This window comes from Camelina sativa, chromosome 20 (genome assembly GCF_000633955.1).
Source record: "Camelina sativa cultivar DH55 chromosome 20, Cs, whole genome shotgun sequence".
Classification (NCBI taxonomy): domain Eukaryota; kingdom Viridiplantae; phylum Streptophyta; class Magnoliopsida; order Brassicales; family Brassicaceae; genus Camelina; species Camelina sativa.
Window position 1 is genome coordinate 24,328,452 of NC_025704.1, and position 6,217 is coordinate 24,334,668.

The window sequence follows — 6,217 nt, forward strand, 5'->3', positions numbered from 1 at the left end:
ACTGACTTTGTGGTGCTGAAGTATGATCAAGAGCCTAAAGATCCTCTCATCTTAGGAAGATCTTTCTTGGCTACAGCTGGTGCAATCATAGATGTGCAGAAAGGACACATAACACTGAATGTGGATGGTTTGAGTATGAGTTTTGAGATGGATAAACTGAGGAGAGCTCCTACCATTGATGGACAGACGTTTTCTGTTGAGAAGATTGCTCAGATAAGCTGCAGAGAAGCAAATTCACGAGCATCAGAAGCAGTGTCGATCGACACCACCAAGAGGGTATCGATCGACACCCCTCCACGACCGCGACAAAGCTTGTCCAAAACTAATGCTCCAAGTCAGAAACCTGTTTCCAAACAGAAAGTCTCCCAATCCACACTCCAGAGCCCTCAGGTAAGGCCAAGGTATGCTTCTCCTTCTCCTAAACTTCCTCCTATCATCAACAAGAATTTCAAAGAGATAAAAACTGTTTTGCAGTTAACCAAGCCACGAGATTATCGTAGAGTGCTTGTTTCTTCTGTTGATGATTTTGCAGGACATAAGAGAAGCAAACATATCCCTAAGCCCCGCCCTGGTCCTGTTCCTAACATCCTTGGCAACCCTCATGCACCTAAAGCTTATACACCACCTTGGATGAAGAGGACTTCAATGCCATGTTCTGCTCCTCCAGATGCCTGAGCTCCAACACAGTCAAGCTAATGACTGAAAACAAGCGCTTAGTGGGAGGCACCCCACTGGTAGGTTTTTCTTTTTCTTTTGCTTTTGATTTTTATTTATTTTATTTTATTTTTACTTTCCTCTTGCTTGATAACACTGGGGACAGTGTTGTTTAAGTCTGGGGGAGGTTAGTTACTAACTATGTTTTCTGTTTTTGAGTTTCAGTTGTGTCAGTCAAAATCATAAAGTTTGAGTCAAATTTTTCAAAATTTTTCTTTTTATCTTTGGGAATTATGATCTTGACTAATGATTTCTCTTATTTGGCTAACACTCTAATGATTATTTGTTTATGCTTGATCTCAGAACTGAAGCTTAGAAAGACTATGAGCCTTATCAACAATCCTGAAAGCCCTTATTCAATGGATATCTGATTGATCTAACGTTGTCTCAACTTTTATCAGGATTTTAACCGGACTTAATCTCTTACTTTGGGGTTGGAAATCAGTGGACTAGACTTCTTCTTCAGGCCATACAAGACAATGCAATTTTTCAAAGTATGTCTCCCCTCTCTCTTCCCTTCAGTGCTTTAAAAAAAAAAAAAAGAGAATAAAAGATGAGATGATTTTGATCAGTTTAGAGAGGTAGGTAAATTACCAGTGACCTCATTATTCTACTCTTGAGTCAAATGATCACACAAAGCTTGGAAGCGAGGGGTAGGTAAATTACCGATGACCCCGGTATTCGCTTACACCTTTGATTAAGAAAAAAAAAAAAAAAGAAGAAAAAAATAATGGAAGTGAGAAAAGGGAGAGGAAAGGAGATGTAAGAAGAATGTCTTGGCCTGAAGAGAGTCCATATGCCACTGATCAATACACCCAAGGTAAGAATTCACCTTATTTGTGCTTTAATATTGACTAATGAGATGACAATGGAGATTTCAGAGATTCCAAAGGATTGTGGGATTTGAGTAAGGAATGTTGATGCTAATCATGGTTAAGTATAAGTAGTAAGTTCTTGAGTCAGGTAAATGAAGAGTGCAAATAAGAATCATTATGCAGTTGAGTGAGTTCCCAGTTTTCAAACCTCTTTCACAGGTCTAAGTTTCTGTTTTGCTTGAGGGCAAGCAAAGGCTAAGTCTGGGGGAGTTGATATATCATGGTTTTTGTGGTTTTTAACCATGATATAAAGAGTCTTTTAGTGTCTTTTCATTTGTTTCTAGATTGTTTTTGAGTCTTTACAGGTTTTTAGCATGAAAGGAGCAAAATGGAGCAATTTGGATCATTTTGGAGCAATAATCCGCAAGAAATCAACTTGGAATCGATCAGAGGAGATGGTGTCGATCGACACTGCCTTAGCATCGATCGACACCCAGTCCAAACCGACGAGAGAGCCAAATTTGGAAGTTTTACAAAGTTGCCCGAAGTTTTCCATATTTGCAAGACTAGTCCCTGACGTGTTTTAGGACATATATATATAGTTTTTAGGTTTTCCAAACCCTTAAGTTTTATTCTATCAAGTTTTATTTTTCCTGCAACCCTGAGAGATTTTTGAGAGCTTTTGGAGAGAGAGAGATCAAATCTGCTTTGTAGAGAAGAATTCTTGAACTCCCTTTTACTCTTTTAATCTCTAATTGCTTATTATTCAGAAAGATGTTTTGTTCTTCATTGATTATGTCTGAGTAATTTGTTTGTTAGGTTTAGGGTTTTTCACAGGGATTTTATGAATTATTAGATCTGTTTATTTAGGATTCTTTATCTATCTAGATCTTCATCTTAGGTTGTTCTTCATATTAATTCTTGATTGGTCACCTAGAATTAATACTTTAGGAAAATAAATTGATATGAGAATATAATTGATTTTCCTGATAAAACCTTTTGATGAGCAAAATTATTTCTTGCAAAGAGATTTGATTTAATAATTTTGTGAACAATCTAAACCTGATTTTATTGCTGATTTTTAACCTAGAATTTTACAAAGAGATTTGGATTTTCTGGTTTTAAATTTAGATATTATTTGCAGTGAGAACTGATTTAATTTACAAAAGTGTTTAGAGTTCTAGATCTGTTCTTAATTGTTTGAATCCTAATTTATTGATTGATTTAATATTTCATAATTTCCTGAGAAATTCCCTAGGCCTAGCTTTTTGATCTTCTAAATTTACAACAGCTTTATTTAATATTTAGCATTGCTATTTTTTATTTCAATTTAATCTGTTTAGCATAATTATAAAACTCTATAATTTATTGTGTAGTCTTGAGTCCTTGTGGAATTCGACCCCTAAGTACTGCATTGACCTCTTAATTTGAGAGAGTAGCTCTAGGGTAAATTTGAGCATATCAGGTATGATGAAAGCACATGAGATGGAGTTAGAGCCACAAGTTTCTGTTATTGATAAGGGAGTTGCGTTTGTTGGTTCTAGTGATAGACAAAGATTTGAAAGTCATGAAAACTCTGTGAGTATGCTGGTCAAGAGTTTCAACAATTCGATTAAAAGAGTTGACAAGGGAAATAGGAAATACCATGAGAGTTCTCGATCAGAAGAGGGTGAAAGGTCAACAAGAAGAACTGAGCTGAAATGTCATGAATGCCAAGGGATAGGTCACTTTAAATCTGAGTGTCCTACTATAAAGAAAAGAAACATTCAATGTTTTGGTTGTAAGGGTTTTGGTCACTCAAAGATCGATTGTGTGAATGGACAAGGAAGAAGGGACAGATCTTATGTTAGCTTGAGTGATAGTGAATCAGAAAGTGAAGACGAAGAAAATCATGTCAAGGGATTTGTTGCTTTTTCTGCCATGTTTCAGCAGTATGACTCATCTGACAGCAGAATTCGTTCATAGGTTCTTCTATTTGAGAGAGTGCGAGGTTACTCTTTATGGTGAGAAAAAAGAGAGAAATAGCGTAGAAAACAAATCGTGTATTGTCTCTTCTTTTGTTAGGTTAGAAATCGTTTGGCCACAAGTTAAGAGGGTGTTCTTAGGCTGTGTGTAACTCCAATTAGGAGAGTGTAATCAACTTAAAGATTTCTAATAAAGTTGATACTCGGTGTGCTGGGTTTTGAGGAATTCTTGTGTTTCTGGGTCCATCCATTTTTTCAAGTATAACCTCTAACGTCGATGTCTTTGTACTCAAGTGTTGGTATCATCGTCCAGACAGAGAGCCATCGTTTCGACAGAAACATGGTGGCCACTGCGTCTTTTGTTGGGATAAGACTCAATATCGTTACAAGCAAATCTTCCGGTAACTCGCTAATGTTGTCTTTATAAATTGTCTCTTCAACGTTCTTAATTTTTCTGTCTTCGGTCATCTTCACGAGGCAAAACCCTAGTTGCGGAAAGCAAAAGAATAGGTCATATGCGTAATCGTAAATAAATTAACCGGTACTTAAATGTCTTTAATATATTAAACCGATCCTTAAAAACCTTTTTTTTTTTTTTCAATTAAGGTTCTAGCTACGGCCCACGTTAAACTATCCGAGAGAGATAAAAGAAGTAAGCAACGGATCAGACATCAGAGTATCAGACCTTTTTCGCACACGGTTTCATTTCGTGATCTTCAAACTAATGTCTCAAACCAATTTCAACTTATGATCTGATCATGTACTTTTCTTTTGTAGAGAAACACTCCTCTGCTGCTCTGCATGCTTTGTATTGTGATTTGGTTGTCGTTGTGATGTTGTGCATCAATCAAAGCTAAAAAATACTCTTATCATTTAGTGGTCCATTATTATAAGAAGAATAAGAAGAAAGAAACATTCATATTGGTCTTGGTTTTGAGTTCATTTTTCTACTTTGATGAGTTTCTCTTCTTCTCTACACGACAGTCAGTTTGTTAATATATGGCCTTTTTTGTTTGTTCATTCGGATGGGCTATCTCAATGGATCATTTAGATGTTGTTCATTTTAAAAAAAAATGAGCATCATCAAGCATAATCTTTAAATTTTAGTCAAAAATTTGAAATTCATTTGGATGATTTTCCAATTATATTATTTGGCGGGAGATGATTCATCCAAAAATAACAAATATAACCTTATTATTCGGTTGTTTAAAAAAAAAAGAACCTTATTATCCAAATGATCAATTTGTCTACAAAATTATAAATAACCTTTTCTACAAATATCTTGCAAAATATCAAATTTTGGTTTTCAAAACCCAAAAACATATTTCCTATTTTTTGACCAAAATCAAAAATCAATATTTTCCGCCAAAATTCAAATCACATTTTTTCTACTAAAATCGTAAAATCACATTTTTGCACAAAAAAAAAAAAAAAAAAAAAAAAAAAANAGCAAAAACTATAAAATCACATGGTTATATCAAATGTAACTATGATTGTTGATATAATCAGCAAGGTGTAGCGGCTGAAGAAGGTTGGATTCTTTGAGATTCTTATGGTTTTCATATGAAATTTAAATATATATTTTTAAAAAATTCATCCAAAAACTTTAAACACAAATTCTTTTTAGAGTTTAGACGAATGAAGTAAAATATTAAGATTAAGGTTCTTTCACCACAAAATAATTTGGCTAAACATTAGTTTAAGATGTACACCCATTTTTTGCATCTGGTCTACAAGAACACCATTACCTCAAAGTCTCAAACCTATAATCCCATTTTAGAGAGACTTCATAAGTATTTGGTCTGTTAATTAGGACCTTCAAGAAAAGAGAATTAAGTAGTTAAATACTCAAGTATGGAATGATTTGTTGTTTTGGTACTAGCTTTGCTTCGCTTTCCTAGAGTCTTCAATCTGTTATAAAATTTAATGGATTTCGTTTGATAGTGGAGTTCCACCAAATTGTGATATGTCTTCTTCTCTAAAGGGAAGCTCCACTGAAACTGCATATCTTCGTCTTATGATCTGTTCCAAAAGGTCTCTCTGGCGTTAAGCTGGATATTTATCAACATAGCCACGTGAAGAAGCATAGTCTTTTGCTGAAGATCAGCTAATTAATGTATCATGTTGCAATTATATGGAGGTAAATTTTACATAATTTACAATTGTAAATTATATTTCAGATATCCCAAATTTTGCTGATTTTAGATTTTAGATTTTAGTGGTTGCATGCTAGTAGAGAGAGAGTTTGTATCACGATCACTTCGGAAGGTGGTTTCTTAGAAAAGGTTGCAGAAATTCAATCAAGACGAAGATTTGATATTATTCTACTTCTTACTCCGTCTTGAAAATCATGGAATTTGATGCCACAATAAGCTGGGACTGGGTTTCTTGTTTGGAACAAGGTGCATATGTTGTTAGCGCTGATGCTGGGAGACTCGTTGGTGCTGATGATGGGAGATTCGGATGCTCCAAAAGGCTTTTAAAAATATTTGAGATATAATTAAATAAGGGGGTGTTATTGGATTGTGGTTTTTAAAGGAGTTTGATGTATTTAAGAATCAGGTGTTATTTAATTGGATATTTTTAAAAATCCATTAAAATCTAGTGTTATTCAATATCTACTGGATTTTGTGTGATTTTGGATTTCAACGTACTTTGCTTCTAAAATATGAACAAACACAATACCACACTTTTCTCAATCATTTCATTTTCTTCTCCTCTCTT

At 34.5% G+C, this 6,217-nt stretch overlaps 1 pseudogene; it reads right to left on the reverse strand.

Annotated features, from left to right (window-relative positions):
- LOC109131241 overlaps positions 1-3,961 on the reverse strand; it is a 15,865-nt pseudogene extending 11,904 nt beyond the window's left edge.